Below are 25,306 nucleotides of genomic sequence, written 5' to 3'. Positions count from 1 at the left end.
GGAGATGTGCTAATCCCCAAACCCTCTTCCTTTGTCCCAGTAATCTGTCTTAGTGCCTCTAGCAAGTTGTTTTCTGAAACAAAGCTTACCTGAACATCCTGTAAAATTGGTAACTTTTCAGTAGCAGTACAGTGCAGTATATAGCATTCCTGTTGCGCACAGCATCTAGATCCAAAAATTGCTTAATCTACCCCAGAAATTAGAATTCACCCAGTCAAACAGAGGGATCTATAAAGAGCATGGCAAGTAGTTAACATAAGCTACTTCCCCCAAGTTCTCTTGGTGCACTCTGCTGCCCTCTTTTAACAGAAGAATGCAACTGCAGGTCTTGCTTCTCAGCAAGGTACCTACATATAGAATCCTTGGTGCACTCTTGCTAAATCTGCTGGAATGTGTCTTCTATTGTGCCCAAGGTGGTTGTGTATTTGGGGACTCAGGGAAGCAAGGGAGCAGTCTAATGCACTGCAGTGCTAAGAGAGGCATGCCTTTTTCAGAAAAAAGTTCAGGTTTTCTGCCAATCAGAAAAAAATAGCAATGCAATCAGGCCAAAGGCAGAACACACATGCCAGTGAGTCTCTGTGGCACAATTGGTTAGCGCGTTCGGCTGTTAACCGAAAAGACGCTGCTGTTTTTGGCACAAAGACACAGAGTGTTCCACTCAGTAAACCTGAGTCATTTCTCCCGTGTTCTCTGGGTTCAGCCTACTGTCCCCTTTTAACACAAGTGCGCAACTGTGGCTTTCTCCTCATAGCAAGTTATGCCTACACAGAGGACATTTGGTGCACTGTTGATGGGCTCTGTCCTCTACTAAATCCCCTGTGTTTGTGGATTAGGGGAGGTAGGGAAGTGCTTGATACCCTGATTTGCTGTGGGAAATAGAGCTATTTTAGAAATATTTTCAGGTTGCCTGGGAAGCATAAGCAAACAGCACACCAATCAGGCCCCAGTGTAAGCACTGCATGAGTCTCTGTGGCGCAATCAGTTAGCGCGTTCGGCTGTTAACCGAAAGGTTAGTGGTTCAAGCCCACCCAGGGACGATGCATTTTGGCTCAAAAATTCAGCATGACCAACTATGAACTTCTGTTTACCTCTCGCAGGTCTCGTCTGCTGACGTCCAAAAAATCCAATAAACTGCAAGCAATTCTTCTCGCTTGCTTTAGTTTTTCAAAACTTGCCATTCAATTCATAAACATCAAGACTTCATGGGAAGGGTTTGGCTGCAGCGTGTACTGATGCACAGAAGGAAGCTATCCTAGCCAGTCTACTTAAATAAGCAATGAGGCTCTGCAGGTGCATGTACGTCTCCTACCTTTATTCTGTCATCAGACACACCAAGTGGATTGCCACAAGGACCTCGTGGCGCAATGGTAGGCGTCTGACTCCAGATCAGAAGGTTGTGTGTTCAAATCACTTCGGGGTCATATTTGCTTTTCCCACTCTGAAATATAAAATTGCTCTTCAGTATCTCGTTATTTCAACCTGACTGCATCTTTGTGCTCTGGGCCTGGTTGTTCTGGCGTTTCGAATGTAAGCTTTGCAGCAGGGAAGTATCATATTGACAGACACCCATCGTCAACCTTTAAAGCAGGCCAATCTCTCTGTTTTACTGGATGCAGCAGAAGTATTTCCTCTTTACCATCTCTTCAAGTGGGCCTGACTGATGTGCTGTTTTGTGCACGCTACGTGGGCTTTGTAAAGCATACCTCTGCCATTTGCATGGCCTCCTAGCGCTGTCAATATTTGCGTGTAATCGCTGAATGCTGCACTGTCCTGGGAACTCTAGGTGTGACTAAAGGATATATGCTGGGGCCCCGAAAGGGGGTCGGCAGTCTAGTGGCAATGCCCATCACTTTGCAGTTTGGGTTTGTGAGTTCAGGTACCGGTCTGGTGTCGGAAACCTGTAAGCGCCCTCCCAATCAACTGTCGGTCCTGGATTGTGAGGATTTCCCCTTATACTGGTCTCAGTAGACACATTTCCATTTTACTTTTTCACTCTCGCATTGCCTATTTCTCTCTCTCTCATAGATACATTATAGACAAGAGAGACATTGTCAGCGAGAGGGCTTCACAGCACCTTCCCCCATTTCCCTAAGTGCATTGCATGGGGCTCTGGGAGGCGTGCACATTTGTCTGAAACACAAAGATCCACTGGCAATAAAAAGCGTAGGTCCCTAGTTTGCATTTCTTAGAATTTGAGGTGACACTCAGAGTTGTCTCGGGCGTGACTGTACCTTTCATAGGAGATGTGCTAATCCCCAAACCCTCTTCCTTTGTCCCAGTAATCTGTCTTAGTGCCTCTAGCAAGTTGTTTTCTGAAACAAAGCTTACCTGAACATCCTGTAAAATTGGTAACTTTTCAGTAGCAGTACAGTGCAGTATATAGCATTCCTGTTGCTCACAGCATCTAGATCCAAAAATTGCTTACTCTACCCCAGAAATTAGAATTCACCCAGTCAAACAGAGGGATCTATAAAGATCATGGCAAGTAGTTAACATAAGCTACTTCCCCCAAGTTCTCTTGGTGCACTCTGCTGCCCTCTTTTAACAGAAGAATGCAACTGCAGGTCTTGCTTCTCAGCAAGGTACCTACATATAGAATCCTTGGTGCACTCTTGCTAAATCTGCTGGAATGTGTCTTCTATTGTGCCCAAGGTGGTTGTGTATTTGGGGACTCAGGGAAGCAAGGGAGCAGTCTAATGCACTGCAGTGCTAAGAGAGGCATGCCTTTTTCAGAAAAAAGTTCAGGTTTTCTGCCAATCAGAAAAAAATAGCAATGCAATCAGGCCAAAGGCAGAACACACATGCCAGTGAGTCTCTGTGGCGCAATTGGTTAGCGCGTTCGGCTGTTAACCGAAAAGACGCTGCTGTTTTTGGCACAAAGACACAGAGTGTTCCACTCAGTAAACCTGAGTCATTTCTCCCGTGTTCTCTGGGTTCAGCCTACTGTCCCCTTTTAACACAAGTGCGCAACTGTGGCTTTCTCCTCATAGCAAGTTATGCCTATACAGAGGACATTTGGTGCACTGTTGATGAGCTCTGTCCTCTACTAAATCCCCTGTGTTTGTGGATTAGGGGAGGTAGGGAAGTGCTTGATACCCTGATTTGCTGTGGGAAATAGAGCTATTTTAGAAATATTTTCAGGTTGCCTGGGGAGCATAAGCAAACAGCACACCAATCAGGCCCCAGTGTAAGCACTGCTTGAGTCTCTGTGGCGCAATCGGTTAGCGCGTTCGGCTGTAAAGGTTGGTGGTTCAAGCCCACCCAGGGACGATGCATTTTGGCTCAAAAATTCAGCATGACCAACTATGAACTTCTGTTTACCTCTCGCAGGTCTCGTCTGCTGACGTCCAAAAAATCCAATAAACTGCAAGCAATTCTTCTCGCTTGCTTTAGTTTTTCAAAACTTGCCATTCAATTCATAAACATCAAGACTTCATGGGAAGGGTTTGGCTGCAGCGTGTACTGATGCACAGAAGGAAGCTATCCTAGCCAGTCTACTTAAAGAAGCAATGAGGCTCTGCAGGTGCATGTACGTCTCCTACCTTTATTCTGTCATCAGACACACCAGGTGGACTGCCACAAGGACCTCGTGGCGCAATGGTAGCACGTCTGACTCCCGATCAGAAGGTTGCGTGTTCAAATCATGTCGGGGTCATATTTGCTTTTCCCACTCTGAAATACAAAATTGCTCTTTAGTATCTCGTTATTTCAACCTGACTGCATCTTTGTGCTCTGGGCCTAGTTGTTCTGGCGTTTCGAATGTAAGCTTTGCAGCAGGGAAGTATCATATTGACAGACACCCATGAAGGACATGGTCAACCTTTAAAGCAGGCCAATCTCTATGTTTTACTGGATGCAGCAGAAGTATTTCCTCTTTACCATCTCTTCAAGTGGGCCTGACTGATGTGCTGTTTTGTGCACGCTACGTGGGCTTTGTAAAGCATACCTCTGCCATTTGCATGGCCTCCTAGCGCTGTCAATATTTTCGTGTAATCGCTGAATGCTGCACTGTCCTGGGAACTCTAGGTGTGACTAAAGGATACATGCTGGGGCCCCGAAAGGGGGTCGGCAGTCTAGTGGCAATGCCCATCACTTTGCACTTTGGGTTTGTGAGTTCAGGTACCGGTCTGGTGTCGGAAACCTGTAAGCGCCCTCCCAATCAACTGTCGGTCCTGGATTGTGAGGATTTCCCCTTATACTGGTCTCAGTAGACACATTTCCATTTTACTTTTTCACTCTCGCATTGCCTATTTCTCTCTCTCTCATAGATACATTATAGACAAGAGAGACATTGTCAGCGAGAGGGCTTCACAGCACCTTCCCCCCTTTCCCTAAGTGCATTGCAAGGGGCTCTGGGAGGCGTGCACATTTGTCTGAAACACAAAGATCCCCTAGCAATAAAAAGCGTAGGTCCCTAGTTTGCATTTCTTAGAATTTGAGGTGACACTCAGAGTTGTCTCGGGCGTGACTGTACCTTTCATAGGAGATGTGCTAATCCCCAAACACTCTTCCTTTGTCCCAGTAATCTGTCTTAGTGCCTCTAGCAAGTTGTTTTCTGAAACAAAGCTTACCTGAACATCCTGTAAAATTGGTAACTTTTCAGTAGCAGTACAGTGCAGTATATAGCATTCCTGTTGCGCACAGCATCTAGATCCAAAAATTGCTTACTCTACCCCAGAAATTAGAATTCACCCAGTCAAACAGAGGGGTCTATAAAGAGCATGGCAAGTAGTTAACATAAGCTACTTCCCCCAAGTTCTCTTGGTGCACTCTGCTGCCCTCTTTTAACAGAAGAATGCAACTGCAGGTCTTGCTTCTCAGCAAGGTACCTACATATAGAATCCTTGGTGCACTCTTGCTAAATCTGCTGGAATGTGTCTTCTATTGTGCCCAAGGTGGTTGTGTATTTGGGGACTCAGGGAAGCAAGGGAGCAGTCTAATGCACTGCAGTGCTAAGAGAGGCATGCCTTTTTCAGAAAAAAGTTCAGGTTTTCTGCCAATCAGAAAAAAATAGCAATGCAATCAGGCCAAAGGCAGAACACACATGCCAGTGAGTCTCTGTGGCGCAATTGGTTAGCGCGTTCGGCTGTTAACCGAAAAGATGCTGCTGTTTTTGGCACAATTACACAGAGTGTTCCACTCAGTAAACCTGAGTCATTTCTCCCGTGTTCTCTGGGTTCAGCCTACTGTCCCCTTTTAACACAAGTGCGCAACTGTGGCTTTCTCCTCATAGCAAGTTATGCCTATACAGAGGACATTTGGTGCACTGTTGATGAGCTCTGTCCTCTACTAAATCCCCTGTGTTTGTGGATTAGGGGAGGTAGGGAAGTGCTTGATACCCTGATTTGCTGTGGGAAATAGAGCTATTTTAGAAATATTTTCAGGTTGCCTGGGGAGCATAAGCAAACAGCACACCAATCAGGCCCCAGTGTAAGCACTGCTTGAGTCTCTGTGGCGCAATCGGTTAGCGCGTTCGGCTGTAAAGGTTGGTGGTTCAAGCCCACCCAGGGACGATGCATTTTGGCTCAAAAATTCAGCATGACCAACTATGAACTTCTGTTTACCTCTCGCAGGTCTCGTCTGCTGACGTCCAAAAAATCCAATAAACTGCAAGCAATTCTTCTCGCTTGCTTTAGTTTTTCAAAACTTGCCATTCAATTCATAAACATCAAGACTTCATGGGAAGGGTTTGGCTGCAGCGTGTACTGATGCACAGAAGGAAGCTATCCTAGCCAGTCTACTTAAAGAAGCAATGAGGCTCTGCAGGTCCATGTACGTCTCCTACCTTTATTCTGTCATCAGACACACCAGGTGGATTGCCACAAGGACCTCGTGGCGCAATGGTAGCGCGTCTGACTCCAGATCAGAAGGTTGTGTGTTCAAATCACGTCGGGGGCATATTTGCTTTTCCCACTCTGAAATATAAAATTGCTCTTCAGTATCTCGTTATTTCAACCTGACTGCATCTTTGTGCTCTGGGCCTAGTTGTTCTGGCGTTTCGAATGTAAACTTTGCAGCAGGGAAGTATCATGTTGACAGACACCCATGAAGGACATGGTCAACCTTTAAAGCAGGCCAATCTCTATGTTTTACTGGATGCAGCAGAAGTATTTCCTCTTTACCATCTCTTCAAGTGGGCCTGACTGATGTGCTGTTTTGTGCACGCTACGTGGGCTTTGTAAAGCATACCTCTGCCATTTGCATGGCCTCCTAGCGCTTTCAATATTTTCGTGTAATCGCTGAATGCTGCACTGTCCTGGGAACTCTATGTGTGACTAAAGGATGCTGGGGCCCCGAAAGGGGGTCGGCAGTCTAGTGGCAATGGGCATCACTTTGCAGTTTGGGTTTGTGAGTTCAGGTACCGGTCTGGTGTCGGAAACCTTTAAGCGCCCTCCCAATCAACTGTCGGTCCTGGATTGTGAGGATTTCCCCTTATACTGGTCTCAGTAGACACATTTCCATTTTACTTTTTCACTCTCGCATTGCCCATTTCTCTCTCTCTCATAGTTACATTATAGACAAGAGAGACATTGTCAGCGAGAGGGCTTCACAGCACCTTCCCCCCTTTCCCTAAGTGCATTGCAAGGGGCTCTGGGAGGCGTGCACGTTTGTCTGAAACACAAAGATCCACTGGCAATAAAAAGCGTAGGTCCCTAGTTTGCATTTCTTAGAATTTGAGGTGACACTCAGAGTTGTCTCGGGCGTGACTGTACCTTTCATAGGAGATGTGCTAATCCCCAAACCCTCTTCCTTTGTCCCAGTAATCTGTCTTAGTGCCTCTAGCAAGTTGTTTTCTGAAACAAAGCTTACCTGAACATCCTGTAAAATTGGTAACTTTTCAGGAGCAGTACAGTGCAGTATATAGCATTCCTGTTGCGCACAGCATCTAGATCCAAAAATTGCTTACTCTACCCCAGAAATTAGAATTCACCCAGTCAAACAGAGGGGTCTATAAAGATCATGGCAAGTAGTTAACATAAGCTACTTCCCCCAAGTTCTCTTGGTGCACTCTGCTGCCCTCTTTTAACAGAAGAATGCAACTGCAGGTCTTGCTTCTCAGCAAGGTACCTACATATAGAATCCTTGGTGCACTCTTGCTAAATCTGCTGGAATGTGTCTTCTATTGTGCCCAAGGTGGTTGTGTATTTGGGGACTCAGGGAAGCAAGGGAGCAGTCTAATGCACTGCAGTGCTAAGAGAGGCATGCCTTTTTCAGAAAAAAGTTCAGGTTTTCTGCCAATCAGAAAAAAATAGCAATGCAATCAGGCCAAAGGCAGAACACACATGCCAGTGAGTCTCTGTGGCGCAATTGGTTAGCGCGTTCGGCTGTTAACCGAAAAGATGCTGCTGTTTTTGGCACAATTACACAGAGTGTTCCACTCAGTAAACCTGAGTCATTTCTCCCGTGTTCTCTGGGTTCAGCCTACTGTCCCCTTTTAACACAAGTGCGCAACTGTGGCTTTCTCCTCATAGCAAGTTATGCCTATACAGAGGACATTTGGTGCACTGTTGATGAGCTCTGTCCTCTACTAAATCCCCTGTGTTTGTGGATTAGGGGAGGTAGGGAAGTGCTTGATACCCTGATTTGCTGTGGGAAATAGAGCTATTTTAGAAATATTTTCAGGTTGCCTGGGAAGCATAAGCAAACAGCACACCAATCAGGCCCCTGTGTAAGAACTGCATGAGTCTCTGTGGCGCAATCGGTTAGCGCGTTCGGCTGTTAACCGAAAGGTTGGTGGTTCAAGCCCACCCAGGGACGTGCATTTTGGCTCAAAAATTCAGCGTGACCAACTATGGACTTCTGTTTACCTCTCGCAGGTCTCGTCTGCTGACGTCCAAAAAATCCAATAAACTGCAAGAAATTATTCTCGCTTGCTTCAGTTTTTCAAAACTTGCCATTCAATTCATAAACATCAAGACTTCATGGGAAGGGTTTGGCTGCAGCGTGTACTGATGCACAGAAGGAAGCTATCCTAGCCAGTCTACTTAAAGAAGCAATGAGGCTCTGCAGGTCCATGTACGTCTCCTACCTTTATTCTGTCATCAGACACACCAGGTGGATTGCCACAAGGACCTCGTGGCGCAATGGTAGCGCGTCTGACTCCAGATCAGAAGGTTGTGTGTTCAAATCACGTCGGGGGCATATTTGCTTTTCTCACTCTGAAATATAAAATTGCTCTTCAGTATCTCGTTATTTCAACCTGACTGCATCTTTGTGCTCTGGGCCTAGTTGTTCTGGCGTTTCGAATGTAAACTTTGCAGCAGGGAAGTATCATGTTGACAGACACCCATGAAGGACATGGTCAACCTTTAAAGCAGGCCAATCTCTATGTTTTACTGGATGCAGCAGAAGTATTTCCTCTTTACCATCTCTTCAAGTGGGCCTGACTGATGTGCTGTTTTGTGCACGCTACGTGGGCTTTGTAAAGCATACCTCTGCCATTTGCATGGCCTCCTAGCGCTGTCAATATTTTCGTGTAATCGCTGAATGCTGCACTGTCCTGGGAACTCTAGGTGTGACTAAAGGATATATGCTGGGGCCCCGAAAGGGGGTCGGCAGTCTAGTGGCAATGGGCATCACTTTGCAGTTTGGGTTTGTGAGTTCAGGTACCGGTCTGGTGTCGGAAACCTGTAAGCGCCCTCCCAATCAACTGTCGGTCCTGGATTGTGAGGATTTCCCCTTATACTGGTCTCAGTAGACACATTTCCATTTTACTTTTTCACTCTCGCATTGCCTATTTCTCTCTCTCTCATAGTTACATTATAGACAAGAGAGACATTGTCAGCGAGAGGGCTTCACAGCACCTTCCCCCCTTTCCCTAAGTGCATTGCAAGGGGCTCTGGGAGGCGTGCACGTTTATCTGAAACACAAAGATCCACTGGCAATAAAAAGCGTAGGTCCCTAGTTTGCATTTCTTAGAATTTGAGGTGACACTCAGAGTTGTCTCGGGCGTGACTGTACCTTTCATAGGAGATGTGCTAATCCCCAAACCCTCTTCCTTTGTCCCAGTAATCTGTCTTAGTGCCTCTAGCAAGTTGTTTTCTGAAACAAAGCTTACCTGAACATCCTGTAAAATTGGTAACTTTTCAGGAGCAGTACAGTGCAGTAAATAGCATTCCTGTTGCGCACAGCATCTAGATCCAAAAATTGCTTACTCTACCCCAGAAATTAGAATTCACCCAGTCAAACAGAGGGATCTATAAAGAGCATGGCAAGTAGTTAACATAAGCTACTTCCCCCAAGTTCTCTTGGTGCACTCTGCTGCCCTCTTTTAACAGAAGAATGCAACTGCAGGTCTTGCTTCTCAGCAAGGTACCTAAATATAGAATCCTTGGTGCACTCTTGCTAAATCTGCTGGAATGTGTCTTCTATTGTGCCCAAGGTGGTTGTGTATTTGGGGACTCAGGGAAGCAAGGGAGCAGTCTAATGCACTGCAGTGCTAAGAGAGGCATGCCTTTTTCAGAAAAAAGTTCAGGTTTTCTGCCAATCAGAAAAAAATAGCAATGCAATCAGGCCAAAGGCAGAACACACATGCCAGTGAGTCTCTGTGGCGCAATTGGTTAGCGCGTTCGGCTGTTAACCGAAAAGACGCTGCTGTTTTGGGCACAAAGACACAGAGTGTTCCACTCAGTAAACCTGAGTCATTTCTCCCGTGTTCTCTGGGTTCAGCCTACTGTCCCCTTTTAACACAAGTGCGCAACTGTGGCTTTCTCCTCATAGCAAGTTATGCCTACACAGAGGGCATTTGGTGCACTGTTGATGGGCTCTGTCCTCTACTAAATCCCCTGTGTTTGTGGATTACGGGAGGTAGGGAAGTGCTTGATACCCTGATTTGCTGTGGGAAATAGAGCTATTTTAGAAATATTTTCAGGTTGCCTGGGGAGCATAAGCAAACAGCACACCAATCAGGCCCCAGTGTAAGCACTGCATGAGTCTCTGTGGCGCAATCGGTTAGCGCGTTCGGCTGTTAACCGAAAGGTTGGTGGTTCAAGCCCACCCAGGGACGGTGCATTTTGGCTCAAAAAATTCAGCGTGACCAACTATGGACTTCTGTTTACCTCTCGCAGGTCTCGTCTGCTGACGTCCAAAAAATCCAATAAACTGCAAGCAATTCTTCTCGCTTGCTTTAGTTTTTCAAAACTTGCCATTCAATTCATAAACATCAAGACTTAATGGGAAGGGTTTGGCTGCAGCGTGTACTGATGCACAGAAGGAAGCTATCCTAGCCAGTCTACTTAAAGAAGCAATGAGGCTCTGCAGGTCCATGTACGTCTCCTACCTTTATTCTGTCATCAGACACACCAGGTGAACTGCCGCAAGGACCTCGTGGCGCAATGGTAGCGCGTCTGACTCCAGATCAGAAGGTTTCGTGTTCAAATCACGTCGGGGGCATATTTGCTTTTCCCACTCTGAAATATAAAATTGCTCTTCAGTATCTCGTTATTTCAACCTGACTGCATCTTTGTGCTCTGGGCCTAGTTGTTCTGGCGTTTCGAATGTAAGCTTTGCAGCAGGGAAGTATCATATTGACAGACACCCATGAAGGACATGGTCAACCTTTAAAGCAGGCCAATCTCTATGTTTTACTGGATGCAGCAGAAGTATTTCCTCTTTACCATCTCTTCAAGTGGGCCTGACTGATGTGCTGTTTTGTGCACGCTACGTGGGCTTTGTAAAGCATACCTCTGCCATTTGCATGGCCTCCTAGCGCTGTCAATATTTTCGTGTAATCGCTGAATGCTGCACTGTCGTGGGAACTCTAGGTGTGACTAAAGGATATATGCTGGGGCCCCGAAAGGGGGTCGGCAGTCTAGTGGCAATGCCCATCACTTTGCAGTTTGGGTTTGTGAGTTCAGGTACCGGTCTGGTGTCGGAAACCTGTAAGCGCCCTCCCAATCAACTGTCGGTCCTGGATTGTGAGGATTTCCCCTTATACTGGTCTCAGTAGACACATTTCCATTTTACTTTTTCACTCTCGCATTGCCTATTTCTCTCTCTCTCATAGATACATTATAGACAAGAGAGACATTGTCAGCGAGAGGGCTTCACAGCAACTTCCCCCATTTCCCTAAGTGCATTGCAAGGGGCTCTGGGAGGCGTGCACATTTGTCTGAAACACAAAGATCCACTGGCAATAAAAAGCGTAGGTCCCTAGTTTGCATTTCTTAGAATTTGAGGTGACACTCAGAGTTGTCTCGGGCGTGACTGTACCTTTCATAGGAGATGTGCTAATCCCCAAACCCTCTTCCTTTGTCCCAGTAATCTGTCTTAGTGCCTCTAGCAAGTTGTTTTCTGAAACAAAGCTTACCTGAACATCCTGTAAAATTGGTAACTTTTCAGTAGCAGTACAGTGAAGTATATAGCATTCCTGTTGCGCACAGCATCTAGATCCAAAAATTGCTTACTCTACCCCAGAAATTAGAATTCACCCAGTCAAACAGAGGGATCTATAAAGAGCATGGCAAGTAGTTAACATAAGCTACTTCCCCCAAGTTCTCTTGGTGCACTCTGCTGCCCTCTTTTAACAGAAGAATGCAACTGCAGGTCTTGCTTCTCAGCAAGGTACCTACATATAGAAACCTTGGTGCACTCTTGCTAAATCTGCTGGAATGTGTCTTCTATTGTGCCCAAGGTGGTTGTGTATTTGGGGACTCAGGGAAGCAAGGGAGCAATCTAATGCACTGCAGTGCTACGAGAGGCATGCCTTTTTCAGAAAAAAGTTCAGGTTTTCTGCCAATCAGAAAAAAATAGCAATGCAATCAGGCCAAAGGCAGAACACACATGCCAGTGAGTCTCTGTGGCGCAATTGGTTAGCGCGTTCGGCTGTTAACCGAAAAGACGCTGCTGTTTTGGGCACAAAGACACAGAGTGTTCCACTCAGTAAACCTGAGTCATTTCTCCCGTGTTCTCTGGGTTCAGCCTACTGTCCCCTTTTAACACAAGTGCGCAACTGTGGCTTTCTCCTCATAGCAAGTTATGCCTACACAGAGGGCATTTGGTGCACTGTTGATGGGCTCTGTCCTCTACTAAATCCCCTGTGTTTGTGGATTACGGGAGGTAGGGAAGTACTTCATACCCGGATTTGCTGTGGGAAATAGAGCTATTTTAGAAATATTTTCAGGTTGCCTGGGGAGCATAAGCAAACAGCACACCAATCAGGCCCCAGTGTAGGCACTGCATGAGTCTCTGTGGCGCAATCGGTTAGCGCGTTCGGCTGTTAACCGAAAGGTTGGTGGTTCAAGCCCACCCAGGCACGATGCATTTTGGCTCAAAAATTCAGCATGACCAACTATGAACTTCTGTTTACCTCTCGCAGGTCTCGTCTGCTGACGTCCAAAAAATCCAATAAACTGCAAGCAATTCTTCTCGCTTGCTTTAGTTTTTCAAAACTTGACATTCAATTCATAAACATCAAGACTTCATGGGAAGGGTTTGGCTGCAGCGTGTACTGATGCACAGAAGGAAGCTATCCTAGCCAGTCTACCTAAAGAAGCAATGAGGCTCTGCAGGTCCATGCACGTCTCCTACCTTTATTCTGTCATCAGACACACCAGGTGGATTGCCACAAGGACCTCGTGGCGCAATGGTAGGCGTCTGACTCCAGATCAAAAGGTTGCGTGTTCAAATCACGTCGGGGTCATATTTGCTTTTCCCACTCTGAAATATAAAATTGCTCTTCAGTATCTCGTTATTTCAACCTGACTGCATCTTTGTGCTCTGGGCCTGGTTGTTCTGGCGTTTCGAATGTAAGCTTTGCAGCAGGGAAGTATCATATTGACAGACACCCATGAAGGACATGGTCAACCTTTAAAGCAGGCCAATCTCTATGTTTTACTGGATGCAGCAGAAGTATTTCCTCTTTACCATCTCTTCAAGTGGGCCTGACTGATGTGCTGTTTTGTGCACGCTACGTGGGCTTTGTAAAGCATACCTCTGCCATTTGCATGGCCTCCTAGCGCTGTCAATATTTTCGTGTAATCGCTGAATGCTGCAGTGTCCTGGGAACTCTAGGTGTGACTAAAGGATATATGCTGGGGCCCCGAAAGGGGGTCGGCAGTCTAGTGGCAATGCCCATCACTTTGCAGTTTGGGTTTGTGAGTTCAGGTACCGGTCTGGTGTCGGAAACCTGTAAGCGCCCTCCCAATCAACTGTCGGTCCTGGATTGTGAGGATTTCCCCTTATACTGGTCTCAGTAGACACATTTCCATTTTACTTTTTCACTCTCGCATTGCCTATTTCTCTCTCTCTCATAGTTACATTATAGACAAGAGAGACTCTGTCAGCGAGAGGGCTTCACAGCACCTTCCCCCCTTTCCCTAAGTGCATTGCAAGGGGCTCTGGGAGGCGTGCACATTTGTCTGAAACACAAAGATCCACTGGCAATAAAAAGCGTAGGTCCCTAGTTTGCATTTCTTAGAATTTGAGGTGACACTCAGAGTTGTCTCGGGCGTGACTGTACCTTTCATAGGAGATGTGCTAATCCCCAAACCCTCTTCCTTTGTCCCAGTAATCTGTCTTAGTGCCTCTAGCAAGTTGTTTTCTGAAACAAAGCTTACCTGAACATCCTGTAAAATTGGTAACTTTTCAGTAGCAGTACAGTGCAGTATATAGCATTCCTGTTGCGCACAGCATCTAGATCCAAAAATTGCTTACTCTACCCCAGAAATTAGAATTCACCCAGTCAAACAGAGGGATCTATAAAGAGCATGGCAAGTAGTTAACATAAGCTACTTCCCCCAAGTTCTCTTGGTGCACTCTGCTGCCCTCTTTTAACAGAAGAATGCAACTGCAGGTCTTGCTTCTCAGCAAGGTACCTACATATAGAAACCTTGGTGCACTCTTGCTAAATCTGCTGGAATGTGTCTTCTATTGTGCCCAAGGTGGTTGTGTATTTGGGGACTCAGGGAAGCAAGGGAGCAGTCTAATGCACTGCAGTGCTAAGAGAGGCATGCCTTTTTCAGAAAAAAAATCAGGTTTTCTGCCAATCAGAAAAAAATAGCAATGCAATCAGGCCAAAGGCAGAACACACATGCCAGTGAGTCTCTGTGGCGCAATTGGTTAGCGCGTTCGGCTGTTAACCGAAAAGACGCTGCTGTTTTGGGCACAAAGACACAGAGTGTTCCACTCAGTAAACCTGAGTCATTTCTCCCGTGTTCTCTGGGTTCAGCCTACATTCCCCTTTTAACACAAGTGCGCAACTGTGGCTTTCTCCTCATAGCAAGTTATGCCTACACAGAGGGCATTTGGTGCACTGTTGATGGGCTCTGTCCTCTACTAAATCCCCTGTGTTTGTGGATTACGGGAGGTAGGGAAGTGCTTGATACCCTGATTTGCTGTGGGAAATAGAGCTATTTTAGAAATATTTTCAGGTTGCCTGGGGAGCATAAGCAAACAGCACACCAATCAGGCCCCAGTGTAAGCACTGCTTGAGTCTCTGTGGCGCAATCGGTTAGCGCGTTCGGCTGTAAAGGTTGGTGGTTCAAGCCCACCCAGGGACGATGCATTTTGGCTCAAAAATTCAGCATGACCAACTATGAACTTCTGTTTACCTCTCGCAGGTCTCGTCTGCTGACGTCCAAAAAATCCAATAAACTGCAAGCAATTCTTCTCGCTTGCTTTAGTTTTTCAGAACTTGCCATTCAATTCATAAACATCAAGACTTCATGGGAAGGGTTTGGCTGCAGCGTGTACTGATGCACAGAAGGAAGCTATCCTTGCCAGTCTACTTAAAGAAGCAATGAGGCTCTGCAGGTGCATGTACGTCTCCTACCTTTATTCTGTCATCAGACACACCAGGTGGACTGCCACAAGGACCTCGTGGCGCAATGGTAGCGCGTCTGACTCCAGATCAGAAGGTTGCGTGTTCAAATCACGTCGGGGTCATATTTGCTTTTCCCACTCTGAAATACAAAATTGCTCTTCAGTATCTCGTTATTTCAACCTGACTGCATCTTTGTGCTCTGGGCCTAGTTGTTCTGGCGTTTCGAATGTAAGCTTTGCAGCAGGGAAGTATCATATTGACAGACACCCATGAAGGACATGGTCAACCTTTAAAGCAGGCCAATCTCTATGTTTTACTGGATGCAGCAGAAGTATTTCCTCTTTACCATCTCTTCAAGTGGGCCTGACTGATGTCCTGTTTTGTGCACGCTACGTGGGCTTTGTAAAGCATACCTCTGCCATTTGCATGGCCTCCTAGCGCTGTCAATATTTTCGTGTAATCGCTGAATGCTGCACTGTCCTGGGAACTCTAGGTGTGACTAAAGGATATATGCTGAGGCCCGAAAGGGGGTCGGCAGTCTAGTGGCAATGCCCATCACTTTGCAGTTTGGGTTTGTGAGTTCAGGTACCGGTCTGGTGTCGGAAACCTGTAAGCGCCCTCCCAATCAACTGTCGGTCCTGGATTGTGAGGATTTCCCCTTATACTGGTCTCAGTAGACACATTTCCATTTTACTTTTTCACTCTCGCATTGCCTATTTCTCGCTCTCTCATAGATACATTATAGACAAGAGAGACATTGTCAGCGAGTGGGCTTCACAGCACCTTCCCCCCTTTCCCTAAGTGCATTGCAAGGGGCTCTGGGAGGCGTGCACATTTGTCTGAAACACAAAGATCCACTGGCAATAAAAGGCGTAGGACCCCAGTTCGCATTTCTTAGAATTTGAGGAGGCACTCAGAGTTGTCTCGGGCGTGACTGTACCTTTCATAGGAGATGTGCTAATCCCCAAACCCTCTTCCTTTGTCCCAGTAATCTGTCTTAGTGCCTCTAGCAAGTTGTTTTCTGAAACAAAGCTTACCTGAACATCCTGTAAAATTGGTAACTTTTCAGTAGCAGTACAGTGCAGTATATAGCATTCCTGTTGCGCACAGCATCTAGATCCAAAAATTGCTTAATCTACCCCAGAAATTAGAATTCACCCAGTCAAACAGAGGGATCTATAAAGAGCATGGCAAGTAGTTAACATAAGCTACTTCCCCCAAGTTCTCTTGGTGCACTCTGCTGCCCTCTTTTAACAGAAGAATGCAACTGCAGGTCTTGCTTCTCAGCAAGGTACCTACATATAGAATCCTTGGTGCACTCTTGCTAAATCTGCTGGAATGTGTCTTCTATTGTGCCCAAGGTGGTTGTGTATTTGGGGACTCAGGGAAGCAAGGGAGCAGTCTAATGCACTGCAGTGCTAAGAGAGGCATGCCTTTTTCAGAAAAAAGTTCAGGTTTTCTGCCAATCAGAAAAAAATAGCAATGCAATCAGGCCAAAGGCAGAACACACATGCCAGTGAGTCTCTGTGGCACAATTGGTTAGCGCGTTCGGCTGTTAACCGAAAAGACGCTGCTGTTTTTGGCACAAAGACACAGAGTGTTCCACTCAGTAAACCTGAGTCATTTCTCCCGTGTTCTCTGGGTTCAGCCTACTGTCCCCTTTTAACACAAGTGCGCAACTGTGGCTTTCTCCTCATAGCAAGTTATGCCTACACAGAGGACATTTGGTGCACTGTTGATGGGCTCTGTCCTCTACTAAATCCCCTGTGTTTGTGGATTAGGGGAGGTAGGGAAGTGCTTGATACCCTGATTTGCTGTGGGAAATAGAGCTATTTTAGAAATATTTTCAGGTTGCCTGGGAAGCATGAGCAAACAGCACACCAATCAGGCCCCAGTGTAAGCACTGCATGAGTCTCTGTGGCGCAATCAGTTAGCGCGTTCGGCTGTTAACCGAAAGGTTAGTGGTTCAAGCCCACCCAGGGACGATGCATTTTGGCTCAAAAATTCAGCATGACCAACTATGAACTTCTGTTTACCTCTCGCAGGTCTCGTCTGCTGACGTCCAAAAAATCCAATAAACTGCAAGCAATTCTTCTCGCTTGCTTTAGTTTTTCAAAACTTGCCATTCAATTCATAAACATCAAGACTTCATGGGAAGGGTTTGGCTGCAGCGTGTACTGATGCACAGAAGGAAGCTATCCTAGCCAGTCTACTTAAATAAGCAATGAGGCTCTGCAGGTGCATGTACGTCTCCTACCTTTATTCTGTCATCAGACACACCAAGTGGACTGCCACAAGGACCTCGTGGCGCAATGGTAGGCGTCTGACTCCAGATCAGAAGGTTGTGTGTTCAAATCACTTCGGGGTCATATTTGCTTTTCCCACTCTGAAATATAAAATTGCTCTTCAGTATCTCGTTATTTCAACCTGACTGCATCTTTGTGCTCTGAGCCTGGTTGTTCTGGCGTTTCGAATGTAAGCTTTGCAGCAGGGAAGTATCATATTGACAGACACCCATCGTCAACCTTTAAAGCAGGCCAATCTCTATGTTTTACTGGATGCAGCAGAAGTATTTCCTCTTTACCATCTCTTCAAGTGGGCCTGACTGATGTGCTGTTTTGTGCACGCTACGTGGGCTTTGTAAAGCATACCTCTGCCATTTGCATGGCCTCCTAGCGCTGTCAATATTTGCGTGTAATCGCTGAATGCTGCACTGTCCTGGGAACTCTAGGTGTGACTAAAGGATATATGCTGGGGCCCCGAAAGGGGGTCGGCAGTCTAGTGGCAATGCCCATCACTTTGCAGTTTGGGTTTGTGAGTTCAGGTACCGGTCTGGTGTCGGAAACCTGTAAGCGCCCTCCCAATCAACTGTCGGTCCTGGATTGTGAGGATTTCCCCTTATACTGGTCTCAGTAGACACATTTCCATTTTACTTTTTCACTCTCGCATTGCCTATTTCTCTCTCTCTCATAGATACATTATAGACAAGAGAGACATTGTCAGCGAGAGGGCTTCACAGCACCTTCCCCCATTTCCCTAAGTGCATTGCATGGGGCTCTGGGAGGCGTGCACATTTGTCTGAAACACAAAGATCCACTGGCAATAAAAAGCGTAGGTCCCTAGTTTGCATTTCTTAGAATTTGAGGTGACACTCAGAGTTGTCTCGGGCGTGACTGTACCTTTCATAGGAGATGTGCTAATCCCCAAACCCTCTTCCTTTGTCCCAGTAATCTGTCTTAGTGCCTCTAGCAAGTTGTTTTCTGAAACAAAGCTTACCTGAACATCCTGTAAAATTGGTAACTTTTCAGTAGCAGTACAGTGCAGTATATAGCATTCCTGTTGCTCACAGCATCTAGATCCAAAAATTGCTTACTCTACCCCAGAAATTAGAATTCACCCAGTCAAACAGAGGGATCTATAAAGATCATGGCAAGTAGTTAACATAAGCTACTTCCCCCAAGTTCTCTTGGTGCACTCTGCTGCCCTCTTTTAACAGAAGAATGCAACTGCAGGTCTTGCTTCTCAGCAAGGTACCTACATATAGAATCCTTGGTGCACTCTTGCTAAATCTGCTGGAATGTGTCTTCTATTGTGCCCAAGGTGGTTGTGTATTTGGGGACTCAGGGAAGCAAGGGAGCAGCCTAATGCACTGCAGTGCTAAGAGAGGCATGCCTTTTTCAGAAAAAAGTTCAGGTTTTCTGCCAATCAGAAAAAAATAGCAATGCAATCAGGCCAAAGGCAGAACACACATGCCAGTGAGTCTCTGTGGCGCAATTGGTTAGCGCGTTCGGCTGTTAACCGAAAAGACGCTGCTGTTTTTGGCACAAAGACACAGAGTGTTCCACTCAGTAAACCTGAGTCATTTCTCCCGTGTTCTCTGGGTTCAGCCTACTGTCCCCTTTTAACACAAGTGCGCAACTGTGGCTTTCTCCTCATAGCAAGTTATGCCTATACAGAGGACATTTGGTGCACTGTTGATGAGCTCTGTCCTCTACTAAATCCCCTGTGTTTGTGGATTAGGGGAGGTAGGGAAGTGCTTGATACCCTGATTTGCTGTGGGAAATAGAGCTATTTTAGAAATATTTTCAGGTTGCCTGGGGAGCATAAGCAAACAGCACACCAATCAGGCCCCAGTGTAAGCACTGCTTGAGTCTCTGTGGCGCAATCGGTTAGCGCGTTCGGCTGTAAAGGTTGGTGGTTCAAGCCCACCCAGGGACGATGCATTTTGGCTCAAAAATTCAGCATGACCAACTATGAACTTCTGTTTACCTCTCGCAGGTCTCGTCTGCTGACGTCCAAAAAATCCAATAAACTGCAAGCAATTCTTCTCGCTTGCTTTAGTTTTTCAAAACTTGCCATTCAATTCATAAACATCAAGACTTCATGGGAAGGGTTTGGCTGCAGCGTGTACTGATGCACAGAAGGAAGCTATCCTAGCCAGTCTACTTAAAGAAGCAATGAGGCTCTGCAGGTGCATGTACGTCTCCTACCTTTATTCTGTCATCAGACACACCAGGTGGACTGCCACAAGGACCTCGTGGCGCAATGGTAGCACGTCTGACTCCCGATCAGAAGGTTGCGTGTTCAAATCACGTCGGGGTCATATTTGCTTTTCCCACTCTGAAATACAAAATTGCTCTTTAGTATCTCGTTATTTCAACCTGACTGCATCTTTGTGCTCTGGGCCTAGTTGTTCTGGCGTTTCGAATGTAAGCTTTGCAGCAGGGAAGTATCATATTGACAGACACCCATGAAGGACATGGTCAAACTTTAAAGCAGGCCAATCTCTATGTTTTACTGGATGCAGCAGAAGTATTTCCTCTTTACCATCTCTTCAAGTGGGCCTGACTGATGTGCTGTTTTGTGCACGCTACGTGGGCTTTGTAAAGCATACCTCTGCCATTTGCATGGCCTCCTAGCGCTGTCAATATTTTCGTGTAATCGCTGAATGCTGCACTGTCCTGGGAACTCTAGGTGTGACTAAAGGATACATGCTGGGGCCCCGAAAGGGGGTCGGCAGTCTAGTGGCAATGCCCATCACTTTGCACTTTGGGTTTGTGAGTTCAGGTACCGGTCTGGTGTCGGAAACCTGTAAGCGCCCTCCCAATCAACTGTCGGTCCTGGATTGTGAGGATTTCCCCTTATACTGGTCTCAGTAGACACATTTCCATTTTACTTTTTCACTCTCGCATTGCCTATTTCTCTCTCTCTCATAGATACATTATAGACAAGAGAGACATTGTCAGCGAGAGGGCTTCACAGCACCTTCCCCCCTTTCCCTAAGTGCATTGCAAGGGGCTCTGGGAGGCGTGCACATTTGTCTGAAACACAAAGATCCCCTAGCAATAAAAAGCGTAGGTCCCTAGTTTGCATTTCTTAGAATTTGAGGTGACACTCAGAGTTGTCTCGGGCGTGACTGTACCTTTCATAGGAGATGTGCTAATCCCCAAACACTCTTCCTTTGTCCCAGTAATCTGTCTTAGTGCCTCTAGCAAGTTGTTTTCTGAAACAAAGCTTACCTGAACATCCTGTAAAATTGGTAACTTTTCAGTAGCAGTACAGTGCAGTATATAGCATTCCTGTTGCGCACAGCATCTAGATCCAAAAATTGCTTACTCTACCCCAGAAATTAGAATTCACCCAGTCAAACAGAGGGGTCTATAAAGAGCATGGCAAGTAGTTAACATAAGCTACTTCCCCCAAGTTCTCTTGGTGCACTCTGCTGCCCTCTTTTAACAGAAGAATGCAACTGCAGGTCTTGCTTCTCAGCAAGGTACCTACATATAGAATCCTTGGTGCACTCTTGCTAAATCTGCTGGAATGTGTCTTCTATTGTGCCCAAGGTGGTTGTGTATTTGGGGACTCAGGGAAGCAAGGGAGCAGTCTAATGCACTGCAGTGCTAAGAGAGGCATGCCTTTTTCAGAAAAAAGTTCAGGTTTTCTGCCAATCAGAAAAAAATAGCAATGCAATCAGGCCAAAGGCAGAACACACATGCCAGTGAGTCTCTGTGGCGCAATTGGTTAGCGCGTTCGGCTGTTAACCGAAAAGATGCTGCTGTTTTTGGCACAATTACACAGAGTGTTCCACTCAGTAAACCTGAGTCATTTCTCCCGTGTTCTCTGGGTTCAGCCTACTGTCCCCTTTTAACACAAGTGCGCAACTGTGGCTTTCTCCTCATAGCAAGTTATGCCTATACAGAGGACATTTGGTGCACTGTTGATGAGCTCTGTCCTCTACTAAATCCCCTGTGTTTGTGGATTAGGGGAGGTAGGGAAGTGCTTGATACCCTGATTTGCTGTGGGAAATAGAGCTATTTTAGAAATATTTTCAGGTTGCCTGGGAAGCATAAGCAAACAGCACACCAATCAGGCCCCTGTGTAAGAACTGCATGAGTCTCTGTGGCGCAATCGGTTAGCGCGTTCGGCTGTTAACCGAAAGGTTGGTGGTTCAAGCCCACCCAGGGACGGTGCATTTTGGCTCAAAAATTCAGCGTGACCAACTATGGACTTCTGTTTACCTCTCGCAGGTCTCGTCTGCTGACGTCCAAAAAATCCAATAAACTGCAAGCAATTCTTCTCGCTTGCTTTAGTTTTTCAAAACTTGCCATTCAATTCATAAACATCAAGACTTCATGGGAAGGGTTTGGCTGCAGCGTGTACTGATGCACAGAAGGAAGCTATCCTAGCCAGTCTACTTAAAGAAGCAATGAGGCTCTGCAGGTCCATGTACGTCTCCTACCTTTATTCTGTCATCAGACACACCAGGTGGATTGCCACAAGGACCTCGTGGCGCAATGGTAGCGCGTCTGACTCCAGATCAGAAGGTTGTGTGTTCAAATCACGTCGGGGGCATATTTGCTTTTCCCACTCTGAAATATAAAATTGCTCTTCAGTATCTCGTTATTTCAACCTGACTGCATCTTTGTGCTCTGGGCCTAGTTGTTCTGGCGTTTCGAATGTAAACTTTGCAGCAGGGAAGTATCATGTTGACAGACACCCATGAAGGACATGGTCAACCTTTAAAGCAGGCCAATCTCTATGTTTTACTGGATGCAGCAGAAGTATTTCCTCTTTACCATCTCTTCAAGTGGGCCTGACTGATGTGCTGTTTTGTGCACGCTACGTGGGCTTTGTAAAGCATACCTCTGCCATTTGCATGGCCTCCTAGCGCTTTCAATATTTTCGTGTAATCGCTGAATGCTGCACTGTCCTGGGAACTCTATGTGTGACTAAAGGATGCTGGGGCCCCGAAAGGGGGTCGGCAGTCTAGTGGCAATTGGCATCACTTTGCAGTTTGGGTTTGTGAGTTCAGGTACCGGTCTGGTGTCGGAAACCTGTAAGCGCCCTCCCAATCAACTGTCGGTCCTGGATTGTGAGGATTTCCCCTTATACTGGTCTCAGTAGACACATTTCCATTTTACTTTTTCACTCTCGCATTGCCTATTTCTCTCTCTCTCATAGTTACATTATAGACAAGAGAGACATTGTCAGCGAGAGGGCTTCACAGCACCTTCCCCCCTTTCCCTAAGTGCATTGCAAGGGGCTCTGGGAGGCGTGCACGTTTATCTGAAACACAAAGATCCACTGGCAATAAAAAGCGTAGGTCCCTAGTTTGCATTTCTTAGAATTTGAGGTGACACTCAGAGTTGTCTCGGGCGTGACTGTACCTTTCATAGGAGATGTGCTAATCCCCAAACCCTCTTCCTTTGTCCCAGTAATCTGTCTTAGTGCCTCTAGCAAGTTGTTTTCTGAAACAAAGCTTACCTGAACATCCTGTAAAATTGGTAACTTTTCAGGAGCAGTACAGTGCAGTAAATAGCATTCCTGTTGCGCACAGCATCTAGATCCAAAAATTGCTTACTCTACCCCAGAAATTAGAATTCACCCAGTCAAACAGAGGGATCTATAAAGAGCATGGCAAGTAGTTAACATAAGCTACTTCCCCCAAGTTCTCTTGGTGCACTCTGCTGCCCTCTTTTAACAGAAGAATGCAACTGCAGGTCTTGCTTCTCAGCAAGGTACCTAAATATAGAATCCTTGGTGCACTCTTGCTAAATCTGCTGGAATGTGTCTTCTATTGTGCCCAAGGTGGTTGTGTATTTGGGGACTCAGGGAAGCAAGGGAGCAGTCTAATGCACTGCAGTGCTAAGAGAGGCATGCCTTTTTCAGAAAAAAGTTCAGGTTTTCTGCCAATCAGAAAAAAATAGCAATGCAATCAGGCCAAAGGCAGAACACACATGCCAGTGAGTCTCTGTGGCGCAATTGGTTAGCGCGTTCGGCTGTTAACCGAAAAGACGCTGCTGTTTTGGGCACAAAGACACAGAGTGTTCCACTCAGTAAACCTGAGTCATTTCTCCCGTGTTCTCTGGGTTCAGCCTACTGTCCCCTTTTAACACAAGTGCGCAACTGTGGCTTTCTCCTCATAGCAAGTTATGCCTACACAGAGGGCATTTGGTGCACTGTTGATGGGCTCTGTCCTCTACTAAATCCCCTGTGTTTGTGGATTACGGGAGGTAGGGAAGTGCTTGATACCCTGATTTGCTGTGGGAAATAGAGCTATTTTAGAAATATTTTCAGGTTGCCTGGGGAGCATAAGCAAACAGCACACCAATCAGGCCCCAGTGTAAGCACTGCATGAGTCTCTGTGGCGCAATCGGTTAGCGCGTTCGGCTGTTAACCGAAAGGTTGGTGGTTCAAGCCCACCCAGGGACGGTGCATTTTGGCTCAAAAAATTCAGCGTGACCAACTATGGACTTCTGTTTACCTCTCGCAGGTCTCGTCTGCTGACGTCCAAAAAATCCAATAAACTGCAAGCAATTCTTCTCGCTTGCTTTAGTTTTTCAAAACTTGCCATTCAATTCATAAACATCAAGACTTAATGGGAAGGGTTTGGCTGCAGCGTGTACTGATGCACAGAAGGAAGCTATCCTAGCCAGTCTACTTAAAGAAGCAATGAGGCTCTGCAGGTCCATGTACGTCTCCTACCTTTATTCTGTCATCAGACACACCAGGTGAACTGCCGCAAGGACCTCGTGGCGCAATGGTAGCGCGTCTGACTCCAGATCAGAAGGTTTCGTGTTCAAATCACGTCGGGGGCATATTTGCTTTTCCCACTCTGAAATATAAAATTGCTCTTCAGTTTCTCGTTATTTCAACCTGACTGCATCTTTGTGCTCTGGGCCTAGTTGTTCTGGCGTTTCGAATGTAAGCTTTGCAGCAGGGAAGTATCATATTGACAGACACCCATGAAGGACATGGTCAACCTTTAAAGCAGGCCAATCTCTATGTTTTACTGGATGCAGCAGAAGTATTTCCTCTTTACCATCTCTTCAAGTGGGCCTGACTGATGTGCTGTTTTGTGCACGCTACGTGGGCTTTGTAAAGCATACCTCTGCCATTTGCATGGCCTCCTAGCGCTGTCAATATTTTCGTGTAATCGCTGAATGCTGCACTGTCGTGGGAACTCTAGGTGTGACTAAAGGATATATGCTGGGGCCCCGAAAGGGGGTCGGCAGTCTAGTGGCAATGCCCATCACTTTGCAGTTTGGGTTTGTGAGTTCAGGTACCGGTCTGGTGTCGGAAACCTGTAAGCGCCCTCCCAATCAACTGTCGGTCCTGGATTGTGAGGATTTCCCCTTATACTGGTCTCAGTAGACACATTTCCATTTTACTTTTTCACTCTCGCATTGCCTATTTCTCTCTCTCTCATAGATACATTATAGACAAGAGAGACATTGTCAGCGAGAGGGCTTCACAGCAACTTCCCCCATTTCCCTAAGTGCATTGCAAGGGGCTCTGGGAGGCGTGCACATTTGTCTGAAACACAAAGATCCACTGGCAATAAAAAGCGTAGGTCCCTAGTTTGCATTTCTTAGAATTTGAGGTGACACTCAGAGTTGTCTCGGGCGTGACTGTACCTTTCATAGGAGATGTGCTAATCCCCAAACCCTCTTCCTTTGTCCCAGTAATCTGTCTTAGTGCCTCTAGCAAGTTGTTTTCTGAAACAAAGCTTACCTGAACATCCTGTAAAATTGGTAACTTTTCAGTAGCAGTACAGTGAAGTATATAGCATTCCTGTTGCGCACAGCATCTAGATCCAAAAATTGCTTACTCTACCCCAGAAATTAGAATTCACCCAGTCAAACAGAGGGATCTATAAAGAGCATGGCAAGTAGTTAACATAAGCTACTTCCCCCAAGTTCTCTTGGTGCACTCTGCTGCCCTCTTTTAACAGAAGAATGCAACTGCAGGTCTTGCTTCTCAGCAAGGTACCTACATATAGAAACCTTGGTGCACTCTTGCTAAATCTGCTGGAATGTGTCTTCTATTGTGCCCAAGGTGGTTGTGTATTTGGGGACTCAGGGAAGCAAGGGAGCAATCTAATGCACTGCAGTGCTACGAGAGGCATGCCTTTTTCAGAAAAAAGTTCAGGTTTTCTGCCAATCAGAAAAAAATAGCAATGCAATCAGGCCAAAGGCAGAACACACATGCCAGTGAGTCTCTGTGGCGCAATTGGTTAGCGCGTTCGGCTGTTAACCGAAAAGA

At 46.2% G+C, this 25,306-nt stretch overlaps 11 non-coding genes across 11 annotated transcripts; all 11 read left to right on the top strand.

Moving 5' to 3' along the window:
• Nucleotides 1-5,826: 5,826 nt before the first annotated feature.
• Nucleotides 5,827-5,898, top strand: TRNAW-CCA (transfer RNA tryptophan (anticodon CCA)). The gene has a single exon. It is a non-coding gene; the product is annotated as a tRNA-Trp (tRNA).
• Nucleotides 5,899-7,684: 1,786 nt separating this feature from the next.
• TRNAN-GUU (transfer RNA asparagine (anticodon GUU)) lies at nt 7,685-7,758 on the top strand. The gene has a single exon. It is a non-coding gene; the product is annotated as a tRNA-Asn (tRNA).
• Nucleotides 7,759-8,070: 312 nt separating this feature from the next.
• Nucleotides 8,071-8,142, top strand: TRNAW-CCA (transfer RNA tryptophan (anticodon CCA)). The gene has a single exon. It is a non-coding gene; the product is annotated as a tRNA-Trp (tRNA).
• Nucleotides 8,143-9,932: 1,790 nt separating this feature from the next.
• On the top strand, nt 9,933-10,006 carry TRNAN-GUU (transfer RNA asparagine (anticodon GUU)). Its single transcript has one exon. It is a non-coding gene; the product is annotated as a tRNA-Asn (tRNA).
• A 314-nt stretch (nt 10,007-10,320) lies between these two features.
• On the top strand, nt 10,321-10,392 carry TRNAW-CCA (transfer RNA tryptophan (anticodon CCA)). Its single transcript has one exon. It is a non-coding gene; the product is annotated as a tRNA-Trp (tRNA).
• A 1,790-nt stretch (nt 10,393-12,182) lies between these two features.
• TRNAN-GUU (transfer RNA asparagine (anticodon GUU)) lies at nt 12,183-12,256 on the top strand. Its single transcript has one exon. It is a non-coding gene; the product is annotated as a tRNA-Asn (tRNA).
• A 2,555-nt stretch (nt 12,257-14,811) lies between these two features.
• TRNAW-CCA (transfer RNA tryptophan (anticodon CCA)) lies at nt 14,812-14,883 on the top strand. The gene has a single exon. It is a non-coding gene; the product is annotated as a tRNA-Trp (tRNA).
• A 6,271-nt stretch (nt 14,884-21,154) lies between these two features.
• Nucleotides 21,155-21,228, top strand: TRNAN-GUU (transfer RNA asparagine (anticodon GUU)). Its single transcript has one exon. It is a non-coding gene; the product is annotated as a tRNA-Asn (tRNA).
• A 313-nt stretch (nt 21,229-21,541) lies between these two features.
• Nucleotides 21,542-21,613, top strand: TRNAW-CCA (transfer RNA tryptophan (anticodon CCA)). Its single transcript has one exon. It is a non-coding gene; the product is annotated as a tRNA-Trp (tRNA).
• A 1,786-nt stretch (nt 21,614-23,399) lies between these two features.
• On the top strand, nt 23,400-23,473 carry TRNAN-GUU (transfer RNA asparagine (anticodon GUU)). The gene has a single exon. It is a non-coding gene; the product is annotated as a tRNA-Asn (tRNA).
• Nucleotides 23,474-23,787: 314 nt separating this feature from the next.
• On the top strand, nt 23,788-23,859 carry TRNAW-CCA (transfer RNA tryptophan (anticodon CCA)). The gene has a single exon. It is a non-coding gene; the product is annotated as a tRNA-Trp (tRNA).
• The last annotated feature ends 1,447 nt before the right edge of the window (nt 23,860-25,306 follow it).

Source organism: Ambystoma mexicanum, chromosome 11, assembly GCF_040938575.1.
Source record: "Ambystoma mexicanum isolate Mex_15411 chromosome 11, UKY_AmexF1_1, whole genome shotgun sequence".
Taxonomy (NCBI): domain Eukaryota; kingdom Metazoa; phylum Chordata; class Amphibia; order Caudata; family Ambystomatidae; genus Ambystoma; species Ambystoma mexicanum.
This window is presented reverse-complemented; position numbering and strand designations above follow the sequence as displayed.